The sequence below is a fragment of the Euphorbia lathyris genome, chromosome 1, assembly GCF_963576675.1.
Source record: "Euphorbia lathyris chromosome 1, ddEupLath1.1, whole genome shotgun sequence".
NCBI lineage: Eukaryota > Viridiplantae > Streptophyta > Magnoliopsida > Malpighiales > Euphorbiaceae > Euphorbia > Euphorbia lathyris.
In genome coordinates this window covers 132,288,759-132,301,444 of record NC_088910.1, presented here as the reverse complement: position 1 = coordinate 132,301,444, position 12,686 = coordinate 132,288,759, and the positions used below count along the sequence as shown (strand labels likewise).

The following is a 12,686-nucleotide window of genomic DNA, read 5'->3' as shown; positions in this document are numbered from 1 at the left end:
ACGTGAAGGATGAGCATACGGGAGAAAGGGGCGCCCAGTATGGAATATATGCTTAGTTTTTGCATGGGATGACGGGTGCGATCATACCAGCACTAATGCACCGGATCCCATCAGAACTCCGAAGATAAACGTGCTTGGGCGAGAGTAGTACTAAGATGGGTGACCTCTTGGGAAGTCCTCGTGTTGCACCCCTAAACTTTTTTGCAACGTGCATTTTTTAATTATTTAATTTTTTTTTCACCATGGCGTGCACGTTTTCGAGGCGGGCCCAAACTTTTTTGCAACGTGCATTTTTTAATTATTTAATTTTTTTTCACCATGGCGTGCACGTTTTCGAGGCGGGGGTCAGTGTTTGGGGTCCGGGGGCTTGTGCATGCACGTGAAGGATGAGCATACGGGAGAAAGGGGCGCCCAGTATGGAATATATGCTTAGTTTTTGCATGTGATGACGGGTGCGATCATACCAGCACTAATGCACCGGATCCCATCAGAACTCCGAAGTTAAACGTGCTTGGGCGAGAGTAGTAATAAGATGGTTGACCTCTTGGGAAGTCCTCGTGTTGCACCCCCAAACTTTTTTGCAACGTGCATTTTTTAATTATTTAATTTTTTTTTCACCATGGCGTGCATGTTTTCGAGGCGGGGGTCAGTGTTTGGGGTCCGGGGGCTTGTGTATGCACGTGAAGGATGAGCATACGGGAGAAAGGGGCGCCCAGTATGGAATATATGCTTAGTTTTTGCATGGGATGACGGGTGCGATCATACCAGCACTAATGCACCGGATCCCATCAGAACTCCGAAGATAAACGTGCTTGGGCGAGAGTAGTACTAAGATGGGTGACCTCTTCGGAAGTCCTCGTGTTGCACCCCCAAACTTTTTTGCAACGTGCATTTTTTAATTATTTAATTTTTTTTTTCACCATGGCGTGCATGTTTTCGAGGCGGGGGTCAGTGTTTGGGGTCCGGGGGCTTGTGCATGCACGTGAAGGATGAGCATACGGGAGAAAGGGGCGCCCAGTATGGAATATATGCTTAGTTTTTGCATGGGATGACGGGTGCGATCATACCAGCACTAATGCACCGGATCCCATCAGAACTCCGAAGTTAAACGTGCTTGGGCGAGAGTAGTACTAAGATGGGTGAGCTCTTCGGAAGTCCTCGTGTTGCACCCCCAAACTTTTTTGCAACGTGCATTTTTTAATTATTTAATTTTTTTTTCACCATGGCGTGCACGTTTTCGAGGCGGGCCCAAACTTTTTTGCAACGTGCATTTTTTAATTATTTAATTTTTTTTTCACCATGGCGTGCACGTTTTCGAGGCAGGGGTCAGTGTTTGGGGTCCGGGGGCTTGTGCATGCACGTGAAGGATGAGCATACGGGAGAAAGGGGCGCCCAGTATGGAATATATGCTTAGTTTTTGCATGGGATGACGGGTGCGATCATACCAGCACTAATGCACCGGATCCCATCAGAACTCCGAAGTTAAACGTGCTTGGGCGAGAGTAGTACTAAGATGGGTGACCTCTTGGGAAGTCCTCGTGTTGCACCCCTAAACTTTTTTATAACGTGCATTTTTTAATTATTTAATTTTTTTTCACCATGGCGTGCACGTTTTCGAGGCGGGCCCAAACTTTTTTGCAACGTGCATTTTTTAATTATTTAATTTTTTTTCACCATGGCGTGCACGTTTTCGAGGCGGGGGTCAGTGTTTGGGGTCCGGGGGCTTGTGCATGCACGTGAAGGATGAGCATACGGGAGAAAGGGGCGCCCAGTATGGAATATATGCTTAGTTTTTGCATGTGATAACGGGTGAGATCATACCAGCACTAATGCACCGGATCACATCAGAACTCCGAAGTTAAACGTGCCTGGGCGAGAGTAGTACTAAGATGGGTGACCTCTTGGGAAGTCCTCGTGTTGCACCCCCAAACTTTTTTGCAACGTGCATTTTTTAATTATTTAATTTTTTTTTTCACCATGGCGTGCATGTTTTCGAGGCGGGGGTCAGTGTTTGGGGTCCGGGGGCTTGTGCATGCACGTGAAGGATGAGCATACGGGAGAAAGGGGCGCCCAGTATGGAATATATGCTTAGTTTTTGCATGGGATGACGGGTGCGATCATACCAGCACTAATGCACCGGATCCCATCAGAACTCCGAAGTTAAACGTGCTTGGGCGAGAGTAGTACTAAGATGGGTGACCTCTTGGGAAGTCCTCGTGTTGCACCCCCAAACTTTTTTGCAACGTGCATTTTTTAATTATTTAATTTTTTTTTCACCATGGCGTGCACGTTTTCGAGGCGGGCCCAAACTTTTTTGCAACGTGCATTTTTTAATTATTTAATTTTTTTTTCACCATGGCGTGCACGTTTTCGAGGCGGGGGTCAGTGTTTGGGGTCCGGGGGCTTGTGCATGCACGTGAAGGATGAGCATACGGGAGAAAGGGGCGCCCAGTATGGAATATATGCTTAGTTTTTGCATGGGATGACGGGTGCGATCATACCAGCACTAATGCACCGGATCCCATCAGAACTCCGAAGTTAAACGTGCTTGGGCGAGAGTAGTACTAAGATGGGTGACCTCTTGGGAAGTCCTCGTGTTGCACCCCTAAACTTTTTTGCAACGTGCATTTTTTAATTATTTAATTTTTTTTTCACCATGGCGTGCACGTTTTCGAGGCGGGCCCAAACTTTTTTGCAACGTGCATTTTTTAATTATTTAATTTTTTTTTCACCATGGCGTGCACGTTTTCGAGGCGGGGGTCAGTGTTTGGGGTCCGGGGGCTTGTGCATGCACGTGAAGGATGAGCATACGGGAGAAAGGGGCGCCCAGTATGGAATATATGCTTAGTTTTTGCATGGGATGACGGGTGCGATCATACCAGCACTAATGCACTGGATCCCATCAGAACTCCGAAGCTAAACGTGCTTGGGCGAGAGTAGTACTAAGATGGGTGACCTCTTGGGAAGTCCTCGTGTTGCACCCCTAAACTTTTTTATAACGTGCATTTTTTAATTATTTAATTTTTTTTTCACCATGGCGTGCACGTTTTCGAGGCGGGCCCAAACTTTTTTGCAACGTGCATTTTTTAATTATTTAATTTTTTTTCACCATGGCGTGCACGTTTTCGAGGCGGGGGTCAGTGTTTGGGGTCCGGGGGCTTGTGCATGCACGTGAAGGATGAGCATACGGGAGAAAGGGGCGCCCAGTATGGAATATATGCTTAGTTTTTGCATGTGATGACGGGTGCGATCATACCAGCACTAATGCACCGGATCCCATCAGAACTCCGAAGTTAAACGTGCTTGGGCGAGAGTAGTACTAAGATGGTTGACCTCTTGGGAAGTCCTCGTGTTGCACCCCCAAACTTTTTTGCAACGTGCATTTTTTAATTATTTAATTTTTTTTTTCACCATGGCGTGCATGTTTTCGAGGCGGGGGTCAGTGTTTGGGGTCCGGGGGCTTGTGCATGCACGTGAAGGATGAGCATACGGGAGAAAGGGGCGCCCAGTATGGAATATATGCTTAGTTTTTGCATGGGATGACGGGTGCGATCATACCAGCACTAATGCACCGGATCCCATCAGAACTCCGAAGTTAAACGTGCTTGGGCGAGAGTAGTACTAAGATGGGTGACCTCTTGGGAAGTCCTCGTGTTGCACTCCCAAACTTTTTTGCAACGTGCATTTTTTAATTATTTAATTTTTTTTTCACCATGGCGTGCACGTTTTCGAGGCGGGCCCAAACTTTTTTGCAACGTGCATTTTTTAATTATTTAATTTTTTTTTCACCATGGCGTGCACGTTTTCGAGGCGGGGGTCAGTGTTTGGGGTCCGGGGGCTTGTGCATGCACGTGAAGGATGAGCATACGGGAGAAAGGGGCGCCCAGTATGGAATATATGCTTAGTTTTTGCATGGGATGACGGGTGCGATCATACCAGCACTAATGCACCGGATCCCATCAGAACTCCGAAGTGAAACGTGCTTGGGCGAGAGTAGTACTAAGATGGGTGACCTCTTGGGAAGTCCTCGTGTTGCACCCCTAAACTTTTTGGCAATGTGCATTTTTTAATTATTTAATTTTTTTTTCACCATGGCGTGCACGTTTTCGAGGCGGGCCCAAACTTTTTTGCAACGTGCATTTTTTAATTATTTAATTTTTTTTCACCATGGCGTGCACGTTTTCGAGGCGGGGGTCAGTGTTTGGGGTCCGGGGGCTTGTGCATGCACGTGAAGGATGAGCATACGGGAGAAAGGGGCGCCTAGTATGGAATATATGCTTAGTTTTTGCATGGGATGACGGGTGCGATCATACCAGCACTAATGCACCGGATCCCATCAGAACTCCGAAGTTAAACGTGCTTGGGCGAGAGTAGTACTAAGATGGGTGACCTCTTCGGAAGTCCTCGTGTTGCACCCCCAAACTTTTTTGCAACGTGCATTTTTTAATTATTTAATTTTTTTTTTCACCATGGCGTGCATGTTTTCGAGGCGGGGGTCAGTGTTTGGGGTCCGGGGGCTTGTGCATGCACGTGAAGGATGAGCATACGGGAGAAAGGGGCGCCTAGTATGGAATATATGCTTAGTTTTTGCATGGGATGACGGGTGCGATCATACCAGCACTAATGCACCGGATCCCATCAGAACTCCGAAGTTAAACGTGCTTGGGCGAGAGTAGTACTAAGATGGGTGACCTCTTCGGAAGTCCTCGTGTTGCACCCCCAAACTTTTTTGCAACGTGCATTTTTTAATTATTTAATTTTTTTTTTCACCATGGCGTGCATGTTTTCGAGGCGGGGGTCAGTGTTTGGGGTCCGGGGGCTTGTGCATGCACGTGAAGGATGAGCATACGGGAGAAAGGGGCGCCCAGTATGGAATATATGCTTAGTTTTTGCATGGGATGACGGGTGCGATCATACCAGCACTAATGCACCGGATCCCATCAGAACTCCGAAGTTAAACGTGCTTGGGTGAGAGTAGTACTAAGATGGGTGACCTCTTCGGAAGTCCTCGTGTTGCACCCCCAAACTTTTTTGCAACGTGCATTTTTTAATTATTTAATTTTTTTTTCACCATGGCGTGCACGTTTTCGAGGCGGGCCCAAACTTTTTTGCAACGTGCATTTTTTAATTATTTAATTTTTTTTTCACCATGGCGTGCACGTTTTCGAGGCAGGGGTCAGTGTTTGGGGTCCGGGGGCTTGTGCATGCACGTGAAGGATGAGCATACGGGAGAAAGGGGCGCCCAGTATGGAATATATGCTTAGTTTTTGCATGGGATGACGGGTGCGATCATACCAGCACTAATGCACCGGATCCCATCAGAACTCCGAAGTTAAACGTGCTTGGGCGAGAGTAGTACTAAGATGGGTGACCTCTTGGGAAGTCCTCGTGTTGCACTCCCAAACTTTTTTGCAACGTGCATTTTTTAATTATTTAATTTTTTTTTCACCATGGCGTGCACGTTTTCGAGGCGGGCCCAAACTTTTTTGCAACGTGCATTTTTTAATTATTTAATTTTTTTTTCACCATGGCGTGCACGTTTTCGAGGCGGGGGTCAGTGTTTGGGGTCCGGGGGCTTGTGCATGCACGTGAAGGATGAGCATACGGGAGAAAGGGGCGCCCAGTATGGAATATATGCTTAGTTTTTGCATGGGATGACGGGTGCGATCATACCAGCACTAATGCACCGGATCCCATCAGAACTCCGAAGTTAAACGTGCTTGGGTGAGAGTAGTACTAAGATGGGTGACCTCTTCGGAAGTCCTCGTGTTGCACCCCCAAACTTTTTTGCAACGTGCATTTTTTAATTATTTAATTTTTTTTTCACCATGGCGTGCACGTTTTCGAGGCGGGCCCAAACTTTTTTGCAACGTGCATTTTTTAATTATTTAATTTTTTTTTCACCATGGCGTGCACGTTTTCGAGGCAGGGGTCAGTGTTTGGGGTCCGGGGGCTTGTGCATGCACGTGAAGGATGAGCATACGGGAGAAAGGGGCGCCCAGTATGGAATATATGCTTAGTTTTTGCATGGGATGACGGGTGCGATCATACCAGCACTAATGCACCGGATCCCATCAGAACTCCGAAGTTAAACGTGCTTGGGCGAGAGTAGTACTAAGATGGGTGACCTCTTGGGAAGTCCTCGTGTTGCACTCCCAAACTTTTTTGCAACGTGCATTTTTTAATTATTTAATTTTTTTTTCACCATGGCGTGCACGTTTTCGAGGCGGGCCCAAACTTTTTTGCAACGTGCATTTTTTAATTATTTAATTTTTTTTTCACCATGGCGTGCACGTTTTCGAGGCGGGGGTCAGTGTTTGGGGTCCGGGGGCTTGTGCATGCACGTGAAGGATGAGCATACGGGAGAAAGGGGCGCCCAGTATGGAATATATGCTTAGTTTTTGCATGGGATGACGGGTGCGATCATACCAGCACTAATGCACCGGATCCCATCAGAACTCCGAAGTGAAACGTGCTTGGGCGAGAGTAGTACTAAGATGGGTGACCTCTTGGGAAGTCCTCGTGTTGCACCCCTAAACTTTTTTGCAATGTGCATTTTTTAATTATTTAATTTTTTTTTCACCATGGCGTGCACGTTTTCGAGGCGGGCCCAAACTTTTTTGCAACGTGCATTTTTTAATTATTTAATTTTTTTTCACCATGGCGTGCACGTTTTCGAGGCGGGGGTCAGTGTTTGGGGTCCGGGGGCTTGTGCATGCACGTGAAGGATGAGCATACGGGAGAAAGGGGCGCCTAGTATGGAATATATGCTTAGTTTTTGCATGGGATGACGGGTGCGATCATACCAGCACTAATGCACCGGATCCCATCAGAACTCCGAAGTTAAACGTGCTTGGGCGAGAGTAGTACTAAGATGGGTGACCTCTTCGGAAGTCCTCGTGTTGCACCCCCAAACTTTTTTGCAACGTGCATTTTTTAATTATTTAATTTTTTTTTTCACCATGGCGTGCATGTTTTCGAGGCGGGGGTCAGTGTTTGGGGTCCGGGGGCTTGTGCATGCACGTGAAGGATGAGCATACGGGAGAAAGGGGCGCCTAGTATGGAATATATGCTTAGTTTTTGCATGGGATGACGGGTGCGATCATACCAGCACTAATGCACCGGATCCCATCAGAACTCCGAAGTTAAACGTGCTTGGGCGAGAGTAGTACTAAGATGGGTGACCTCTTCGGAAGTCCTCGTGTTGCACCCCCAAACTTTTTTGCAACGTGCATTTTTTAATTATTTAATTTTTTTTTTCACCATGGCGTGCATGTTTTCGAGGCGGGGGTCAGTGTTTGGGGTCCGGGGGCTTGTGCATGCACGTGAAGGATGAGCATACGGGAGAAAGGGGCGCCCAGTATGGAATATATGCTTAGTTTTTGCATGGGATGACGGGTGCGATCATACCAGCACTAATGCACCGGATCCCATCAGAACTCCGAAGTTAAACGTGCTTGGGTGAGAGTAGTACTAAGATGGGTGACCTCTTCGGAAGTCCTCGTGTTGCACCCCCAAACTTTTTTGCAACGTGCATTTTTTAATTATTTAATTTTTTTTTCACCATGGCGTGCACGTTTTCGAGGCGGGCCCAAACTTTTTTGCAACGTGCATTTTTTAATTATTTAATTTTTTTTTCACCATGGCGTGCACGTTTTCGAGGCAGGGGTCAGTGTTTGGGGTCCGGGGGCTTGTGCATGCACGTGAAGGATGAGCATACGGGAGAAAGGGGCGCCCAGTATGGAATATATGCTTAGTTTTTGCATGGGATGACGGGTGCGATCATACCAGCACTAATGCACCGGATCCCATCAGAACTCCGAAGTTAAACGTGCTTGGGCGAGAGTAGTACTAAGATGGGTGACCTCTTGGGAAGTCCTCGTGTTGCACTCCCAAACTTTTTTGCAACGTGCATTTTTTAATTATTTAATTTTTTTTTCACCATGGCGTGCACGTTTTCGAGGCGGGCCCAAACTTTTTTGCAACGTGCATTTTTTAATTATTTAATTTTTTTTTCACCATGGCGTGCACGTTTTCGAGGCGGGGGTCAGTGTTTGGGGTCCGGGGGCTTGTGCATGCACGTGAAGGATGAGCATACGGGAGAAAGGGGCGCCCAGTATGGAATATATGCTTAGTTTTTGCATGGGATGACGGGTGCGATCATACCAGCACTAATGCACCGGATCCCATCAGAACTCCGAAGTGAAACGTGCTTGGGCGAGAGTAGTACTAAGATGGGTGACCTCTTGGGAAGTCCTCGTGTTGCACCCCTAAACTTTTTTGCAATGTGCATTTTTTAATTATTTAATTTTTTTTTCACCATGGCGTGCACGTTTTCGAGGCGGGCCCAAACTTTTTTGCAACGTGCATTTTTTAATTATTTAATTTTTTTTCACCATGGCGTGCACGTTTTCGAGGCGGGGGTCAGTGTTTGGGGTCCGGGGGCTTGTGCATGCACGTGAAGGATGAGCATACGGGAGAAAGGGGCGCCTAGTATGGAATATATGCTTAGTTTTTGCATGGGATGACGGGTGCGATCATACCAGCACTAATGCACCGGATCCCATCAGAACTCCGAAGTTAAACGTGCTTGGGCGAGAGTAGTACTAAGATGGGTGACCTCTTCGGAAGTCCTCGTGTTGCACCCCCAAACTTTTTTGCAACGTGCATTTTTTAATTATTTAATTTTTTTTTTCACCATGGCGTGCATGTTTTCGAGGCGGGGGTCAGTGTTTGGGGTCCGGGGGCTTGTGCATGCACGTGAAGGATGAGCATACGGGAGAAAGGGGCGCCTAGTATGGAATATATGCTTAGTTTTTGCATGGGATGACGGGTGCGATCATACCAGCACTAATGCACCGGATCCCATCAGAACTCCGAAGTTAAACGTGCTTGGGCGAGAGTAGTACTAAGATGGGTGACCTCTTCGGAAGTCCTCGTGTTGCACCCCCAAACTTTTTTGCAACGTGCATTTTTTAATTATTTAATTTTTTTTTTCACCATGGCGTGCATGTTTTCGAGGCGGGGGTCAGTGTTTGGGGTCCGGGGGCTTGTGCATGCACGTGAAGGATGAGCATACGGGAGAAAGGGGCGCCCAGTATGGAATATATGCTTAGTTTTTGCATGGGATGACGGGTGCGATCATACCAGCACTAATGCACCGGATCCCATCAGAACTCCGAAGTTAAACGTGCTTGGGTGAGAGTAGTACTAAGATGGGTGACCTCTTCGGAAGTCCTCGTGTTGCACCCCCAAACTTTTTTGCAACGTGCATTTTTTAATTATTTAATTTTTTTTTCACCATGGCGTGCACGTTTTCGAGGCGGGCCCAAACTTTTTTCCAACGTGCATTTTTTAATTATTTAATTTTTTTTTCACCATGGCGTGCACGTTTTCGAGGCAGGGGTCAGTGTTTGGGGTCCGGGGGCTTGTGCATGCACGTGAAGGATGAGCATACGGGAGAAAGGGGCGCCCAGTATGGAATATATGCTTAGTTTTTGCATGGGATGACGGGTGCGATCATACCAGCACTAATGCACCGGATCCCATCAGAACTCCGAAGTTAAACGTGCTTGGGCGAGAGTAGTACTAAGATGGGTGACCTCTTGGGAAGTCCTCGTGTTGCACCCCTAAACTTTTTTATAACGTGCATTTTTTAATTATTTAATTTTTTTTTCACCATGGCGTGCACGTTTTCGAGGCGGGCCCAAACTTTTTTGAAACGTGCATTTTTTAATTATTTAATTTTTTTTCACCATGGCGTGCACATTTTCGAGGCGGGGGTCAGTGTTTGGGGTCCGGGGGCTTGTGCATGCACGTGAAGGATGAGCATACGGGAGAAAGGGGCGCCCAGTATGGAATATATGCTTAGTTTTTGCATGGGATGATGGGTGCGATCATACCAGCACTAATGCACCGGATCCCATCAGAACTCTGAAGTTAAACGTGCTTGGGCGAGAGTAGTACTAAGATGGGTGACCTCTTGGGAAGTCCTCGTGTTGCACCCCCAAACTTTTTTGCAACGTGCATTTTTTAATTATTTAATTTTTTTTTCACCATGGCGTGCACGTTTTCGAGGCGGGCCCAAACTTTTTTGCAACGTGCATTTTTTAATTATTTAATTTTTTTTTCACCATGGCGTGCACGTTTTCGAGGCGGGGGTCAGTGTTTGGGGTCCGGGGGCTTGTGCATGCACGTGAAGGATGAGCATACGGGAGAAAGGGGCGCCCAGTATGGAATATATGCTTAGTTTTTGCATGGGATGACGGGTGCGATCATACCAGCACTAATGCACCGGATCCCATCAGAACTCCGAAGTTAAACGTGCTTGGGCGAGAGTAGTACTAAGATGGGTGACCTCTTGGGAAGTCCTCGTGTTGCACCCCTAAACTTTTTTGCAACGTGCATTTTTTAATTATTTAATTTTTTTTTCACCATGGCGTGCACGTTTTCGAGGCGGGCCCAAACTTTTTTGCAACGTGCATTTTTTAATTATTTAATTTTTTTTTTCACCATGGTGTGCACGTTTTCGAGGCGGGGGTCAGTGTTTGGGGTCCGGGGGCTTGTACATGCACGTGAAGGATGAGCATACAGGAGAAAGGGGCGCCCAGTATGGAATATATGCTTAGTTTTTGCATGGGATGACGGGTGCGATCATACCAGCACTAATGCACCAGATCCCATCAGAACTTCGAAGTTAAACGTGCTTGGGCGAGAGTAGTACTAAGATGGGTGACCTCTTGGGAAGTCCTCGTGTTGCACCCCTAAACTTTTTTATAACGTGCATTTTTTAATTATTTAATTTTTTTTTCACCATGGCGTGCACGTTTTCGAGGCGGGCCCAAACTTTTTTGAAACGTGCATTTTTTAATTATTTAATTTTTTTTCACCATGGCGTGCACATTTTCGAGGCGGGGGTCAGTGTTTGGGGTCCGGGGGCTTGTGCATGCACGTGAAGGATGAGCATACGGGAGAAAGGGGCGCCCAGTATGGAATATATGCTTAGTTTTTGCATGGGATGATGGGTGCGATCATACCAGCACTAATGCACCGGATCCCATCAGAACTCTGAAGTTAAACGTGCTTGGGCGAGAGTAGTACTAAGATGGGTGACCTCTTGGGAAGTCCTCGTGTTGCACCCCCAAACTTTTTTGCAACGTGCATTTTTTGATTATTTAATTTTTTTTTCACCATGGCGTGCACGTTTTCGAGGCGGGCCCAAACTTTTTTGCAACGTGCATTTTTTAATTATTTAATTTTTTTTTCACCATGGCGTGCACGTTTTCGAGGCGGGGGTCAGTGTTTGGGGTCCGGGGGCTTGTGCATGCACGTGAAGGATGAGCATACGGGAGAAAGGGGCGCCCAGTATGGAATATATGCTTAGTTTTTGCATGGGATGACGGGTGCGATCATACCAGCACTAATGCACCGGATCCCATCAGAACTCCGAAGTTAAACGTGCTTGGGCGAGAGTAGTACTAAGATGGTTGACCTCTTGGGAAGTCCTCGTGTTGCACCCCCAAACTTTTTTGCAACGTGCATTTTTTAATTATTTAATTTTTTTTTCACCATGGCGTGCATGTTTTCGAGGCGGGGGTCAGTGTTTGGGGTCCGGGGGCTTGTGCATGCACGTGAAGGATGAGCATACGGGAGAAAGGGGCGCCCAGTATGGAATATATGCTTAGTTTTTGCATGGGATGACGGGTGCGATCATACCAGCACTAATGCACCGGATCCCATCAGAACTCCGAAGTTAAACGTGCTTGGGCGAGAGTAGTACTAAGATGGGTGACCTCTTGGGAAGTCCTCGTGTTGCACCCCCAAACTTTTTTGCAACGTGCATTTTTTAATTATTTAATTTTTTTTTCACCATGGCGTGCACGTTTTCGAGGCGGGCCCAAACTTTTTTGCAACGTGCATTTTTTAATTATTTAATTTTTTTTTCACCATGGCGTGCACGTTTTCGAGGCGGGGGTCAGTGTTTGGGGTCCGGGGGCTTGTGCATGCACGTGAAGGATGAGCATACGGGAGAAAGGGGCGCCCAGTATGGAATATATGCTTAGTTTTTGCATGGGATGACGGGTGCGATCATACCAGCACTAATGCACCGGATCCCATCAGAACTCCGAAGTGAAACGTGCTTGGGCAAGAGTAGTACTAAGATGGGTGACCTCTTGGGAAGTCCTCGTGTTGCACCCCTAAACTTTTTTATAATGTGCATTTTTTAATTATTTAATTTTTTTTTCACCATGGCGTGCACGTTTTCGAGGCGGGCCCAAACTTTTTTGCAACGTGCATTTTTTAATTATTTAATTTTTTTTCACCATGGCGTGCACGTTTTCGAGGCGGGGGTCAGTGTTTGGGGTCCGGGGGCTTGTGCATGCACGTGAAGGATGAGCATACGGGAGAAAGGGGCGCCCAGTATGGAATATATGCTTAGTTTTTGCATGTGATGACGGGTGCGATCATACCAGCACTAATGCACCGGATCCCATCAGAACTCCGAAGTTAAACGTGCTTGGGCGAGAGTAGTACTAAGATGGGTGACCTCTTGGGAAGTCCTCGTGTTGCACCCCCAAACTTTTTTGCAACGTGCATTTTTTAATTATTTAATTTTTTTTTCACCATGGCGTGCACGTTTTCGAGGCGGGGGTCAGTGTTTGGGGTCCGGGGGCTTGTGCATGCAC

At 46.9% G+C, this 12,686-nt stretch overlaps 36 non-coding genes across 36 annotated transcripts; all 36 read left to right on the top strand.

Annotated features, from left to right (window-relative positions):
* Positions 1–73: 73 nt before the first annotated feature.
* LOC136212910 (5S ribosomal RNA) lies at positions 74–192 on the top strand. Its single transcript, XR_010680050.1, has one exon. It is a non-coding gene; the product is annotated as a 5S ribosomal RNA (ribosomal RNA).
* A 258-nt stretch (positions 193–450) lies between these two features.
* Positions 451–569, top strand: LOC136214876 (5S ribosomal RNA). Its single transcript, XR_010681942.1, has one exon. It is a non-coding gene; the product is annotated as a 5S ribosomal RNA (ribosomal RNA).
* A 182-nt stretch (positions 570–751) lies between these two features.
* LOC136214464 (5S ribosomal RNA) lies at positions 752–870 on the top strand. The gene has a single exon (XR_010681549.1). It is a non-coding gene; the product is annotated as a 5S ribosomal RNA (ribosomal RNA).
* Positions 871–1,053: 183 nt separating this feature from the next.
* Positions 1,054–1,172, top strand: LOC136215173 (5S ribosomal RNA). The gene has a single exon (XR_010682221.1). It is a non-coding gene; the product is annotated as a 5S ribosomal RNA (ribosomal RNA).
* A 259-nt stretch (positions 1,173–1,431) lies between these two features.
* LOC136211235 (5S ribosomal RNA) lies at positions 1,432–1,550 on the top strand. Its single transcript, XR_010678449.1, has one exon. It is a non-coding gene; the product is annotated as a 5S ribosomal RNA (ribosomal RNA).
* Positions 1,551–1,807: 257 nt separating this feature from the next.
* Positions 1,808–1,926, top strand: LOC136215197 (5S ribosomal RNA). The gene has a single exon (XR_010682243.1). It is a non-coding gene; the product is annotated as a 5S ribosomal RNA (ribosomal RNA).
* Positions 1,927–2,109: 183 nt separating this feature from the next.
* On the top strand, positions 2,110–2,228 carry LOC136211234 (5S ribosomal RNA). Its single transcript, XR_010678448.1, has one exon. It is a non-coding gene; the product is annotated as a 5S ribosomal RNA (ribosomal RNA).
* Positions 2,229–2,487: 259 nt separating this feature from the next.
* LOC136211232 (5S ribosomal RNA) lies at positions 2,488–2,606 on the top strand. Its single transcript, XR_010678447.1, has one exon. It is a non-coding gene; the product is annotated as a 5S ribosomal RNA (ribosomal RNA).
* Positions 2,607–2,865: 259 nt separating this feature from the next.
* On the top strand, positions 2,866–2,984 carry LOC136212972 (5S ribosomal RNA). Its single transcript, XR_010680107.1, has one exon. It is a non-coding gene; the product is annotated as a 5S ribosomal RNA (ribosomal RNA).
* Positions 2,985–3,242: 258 nt separating this feature from the next.
* On the top strand, positions 3,243–3,361 carry LOC136212849 (5S ribosomal RNA). Its single transcript, XR_010679990.1, has one exon. It is a non-coding gene; the product is annotated as a 5S ribosomal RNA (ribosomal RNA).
* Positions 3,362–3,544: 183 nt separating this feature from the next.
* LOC136211705 (5S ribosomal RNA) lies at positions 3,545–3,663 on the top strand. Its single transcript, XR_010678899.1, has one exon. It is a non-coding gene; the product is annotated as a 5S ribosomal RNA (ribosomal RNA).
* Positions 3,664–3,922: 259 nt separating this feature from the next.
* LOC136212059 (5S ribosomal RNA) lies at positions 3,923–4,041 on the top strand. Its single transcript, XR_010679234.1, has one exon. It is a non-coding gene; the product is annotated as a 5S ribosomal RNA (ribosomal RNA).
* A 258-nt stretch (positions 4,042–4,299) lies between these two features.
* On the top strand, positions 4,300–4,418 carry LOC136213159 (5S ribosomal RNA). Its single transcript, XR_010680286.1, has one exon. It is a non-coding gene; the product is annotated as a 5S ribosomal RNA (ribosomal RNA).
* Positions 4,419–4,601: 183 nt separating this feature from the next.
* Positions 4,602–4,720, top strand: LOC136213158 (5S ribosomal RNA). Its single transcript, XR_010680285.1, has one exon. It is a non-coding gene; the product is annotated as a 5S ribosomal RNA (ribosomal RNA).
* Positions 4,721–4,903: 183 nt separating this feature from the next.
* On the top strand, positions 4,904–5,022 carry LOC136214587 (5S ribosomal RNA). The gene has a single exon (XR_010681668.1). It is a non-coding gene; the product is annotated as a 5S ribosomal RNA (ribosomal RNA).
* Positions 5,023–5,281: 259 nt separating this feature from the next.
* Positions 5,282–5,400, top strand: LOC136211704 (5S ribosomal RNA). Its single transcript, XR_010678898.1, has one exon. It is a non-coding gene; the product is annotated as a 5S ribosomal RNA (ribosomal RNA).
* A 259-nt stretch (positions 5,401–5,659) lies between these two features.
* On the top strand, positions 5,660–5,778 carry LOC136214586 (5S ribosomal RNA). Its single transcript, XR_010681667.1, has one exon. It is a non-coding gene; the product is annotated as a 5S ribosomal RNA (ribosomal RNA).
* Positions 5,779–6,037: 259 nt separating this feature from the next.
* Positions 6,038–6,156, top strand: LOC136211703 (5S ribosomal RNA). The gene has a single exon (XR_010678897.1). It is a non-coding gene; the product is annotated as a 5S ribosomal RNA (ribosomal RNA).
* Positions 6,157–6,415: 259 nt separating this feature from the next.
* Positions 6,416–6,534, top strand: LOC136212058 (5S ribosomal RNA). Its single transcript, XR_010679233.1, has one exon. It is a non-coding gene; the product is annotated as a 5S ribosomal RNA (ribosomal RNA).
* Positions 6,535–6,792: 258 nt separating this feature from the next.
* On the top strand, positions 6,793–6,911 carry LOC136213156 (5S ribosomal RNA). The gene has a single exon (XR_010680283.1). It is a non-coding gene; the product is annotated as a 5S ribosomal RNA (ribosomal RNA).
* Positions 6,912–7,094: 183 nt separating this feature from the next.
* LOC136213155 (5S ribosomal RNA) lies at positions 7,095–7,213 on the top strand. The gene has a single exon (XR_010680282.1). It is a non-coding gene; the product is annotated as a 5S ribosomal RNA (ribosomal RNA).
* Positions 7,214–7,396: 183 nt separating this feature from the next.
* Positions 7,397–7,515, top strand: LOC136214585 (5S ribosomal RNA). Its single transcript, XR_010681666.1, has one exon. It is a non-coding gene; the product is annotated as a 5S ribosomal RNA (ribosomal RNA).
* Positions 7,516–7,774: 259 nt separating this feature from the next.
* On the top strand, positions 7,775–7,893 carry LOC136211702 (5S ribosomal RNA). Its single transcript, XR_010678896.1, has one exon. It is a non-coding gene; the product is annotated as a 5S ribosomal RNA (ribosomal RNA).
* A 259-nt stretch (positions 7,894–8,152) lies between these two features.
* LOC136212057 (5S ribosomal RNA) lies at positions 8,153–8,271 on the top strand. Its single transcript, XR_010679232.1, has one exon. It is a non-coding gene; the product is annotated as a 5S ribosomal RNA (ribosomal RNA).
* Positions 8,272–8,529: 258 nt separating this feature from the next.
* LOC136213154 (5S ribosomal RNA) lies at positions 8,530–8,648 on the top strand. Its single transcript, XR_010680281.1, has one exon. It is a non-coding gene; the product is annotated as a 5S ribosomal RNA (ribosomal RNA).
* Positions 8,649–8,831: 183 nt separating this feature from the next.
* LOC136213153 (5S ribosomal RNA) lies at positions 8,832–8,950 on the top strand. Its single transcript, XR_010680280.1, has one exon. It is a non-coding gene; the product is annotated as a 5S ribosomal RNA (ribosomal RNA).
* Positions 8,951–9,133: 183 nt separating this feature from the next.
* On the top strand, positions 9,134–9,252 carry LOC136214584 (5S ribosomal RNA). Its single transcript, XR_010681665.1, has one exon. It is a non-coding gene; the product is annotated as a 5S ribosomal RNA (ribosomal RNA).
* Positions 9,253–9,511: 259 nt separating this feature from the next.
* Positions 9,512–9,630, top strand: LOC136211231 (5S ribosomal RNA). The gene has a single exon (XR_010678446.1). It is a non-coding gene; the product is annotated as a 5S ribosomal RNA (ribosomal RNA).
* Positions 9,631–9,888: 258 nt separating this feature from the next.
* Positions 9,889–10,007, top strand: LOC136212393 (5S ribosomal RNA). Its single transcript, XR_010679553.1, has one exon. It is a non-coding gene; the product is annotated as a 5S ribosomal RNA (ribosomal RNA).
* Positions 10,008–10,266: 259 nt separating this feature from the next.
* On the top strand, positions 10,267–10,385 carry LOC136211229 (5S ribosomal RNA). The gene has a single exon (XR_010678444.1). It is a non-coding gene; the product is annotated as a 5S ribosomal RNA (ribosomal RNA).
* Positions 10,386–10,645: 260 nt separating this feature from the next.
* LOC136214560 (5S ribosomal RNA) lies at positions 10,646–10,764 on the top strand. Its single transcript, XR_010681640.1, has one exon. It is a non-coding gene; the product is annotated as a 5S ribosomal RNA (ribosomal RNA).
* A 258-nt stretch (positions 10,765–11,022) lies between these two features.
* Positions 11,023–11,141, top strand: LOC136212392 (5S ribosomal RNA). Its single transcript, XR_010679552.1, has one exon. It is a non-coding gene; the product is annotated as a 5S ribosomal RNA (ribosomal RNA).
* Positions 11,142–11,400: 259 nt separating this feature from the next.
* Positions 11,401–11,519, top strand: LOC136212847 (5S ribosomal RNA). Its single transcript, XR_010679988.1, has one exon. It is a non-coding gene; the product is annotated as a 5S ribosomal RNA (ribosomal RNA).
* A 182-nt stretch (positions 11,520–11,701) lies between these two features.
* Positions 11,702–11,820, top strand: LOC136211228 (5S ribosomal RNA). Its single transcript, XR_010678443.1, has one exon. It is a non-coding gene; the product is annotated as a 5S ribosomal RNA (ribosomal RNA).
* A 259-nt stretch (positions 11,821–12,079) lies between these two features.
* Positions 12,080–12,198, top strand: LOC136214202 (5S ribosomal RNA). Its single transcript, XR_010681300.1, has one exon. It is a non-coding gene; the product is annotated as a 5S ribosomal RNA (ribosomal RNA).
* A 258-nt stretch (positions 12,199–12,456) lies between these two features.
* On the top strand, positions 12,457–12,575 carry LOC136211227 (5S ribosomal RNA). The gene has a single exon (XR_010678442.1). It is a non-coding gene; the product is annotated as a 5S ribosomal RNA (ribosomal RNA).
* The last annotated feature ends 111 nt before the right edge of the window (positions 12,576–12,686 follow it).